Source organism: Arachis duranensis, chromosome 1 (genome assembly GCF_000817695.3).
Source record: "Arachis duranensis cultivar V14167 chromosome 1, aradu.V14167.gnm2.J7QH, whole genome shotgun sequence".
NCBI lineage: Eukaryota > Viridiplantae > Streptophyta > Magnoliopsida > Fabales > Fabaceae > Arachis > Arachis duranensis.
In genome coordinates this window covers 32,089,356-32,089,605 of record NC_029772.3, presented here as the reverse complement: position 1 = coordinate 32,089,605, position 250 = coordinate 32,089,356, and positions in this window count along the sequence as shown.

Genomic DNA, 250 nt, shown 5'->3' with positions numbered 1-250 from the left:
TCTTCTCTTAGCTTTCTCTTCAAGGTCCTTTCAGGTTCAGGATCAGCCTCAACAAGAATGCCTTTGTCTTTGCTCCTACTCATATGAAAGAGAAGAGAACAAGAAAATGTGGAATCCTCTATGTCACAGTATAGAGATTCCTTGAAGTGTCAGAGGAAAAGAAGAGTAAAAGACAGAAGTAGAAAATTCGAACTTATCAAAGAAGATGGAGTTCGAATTTTGCATTAAGGGATAGTGTTAGTCCATAAAT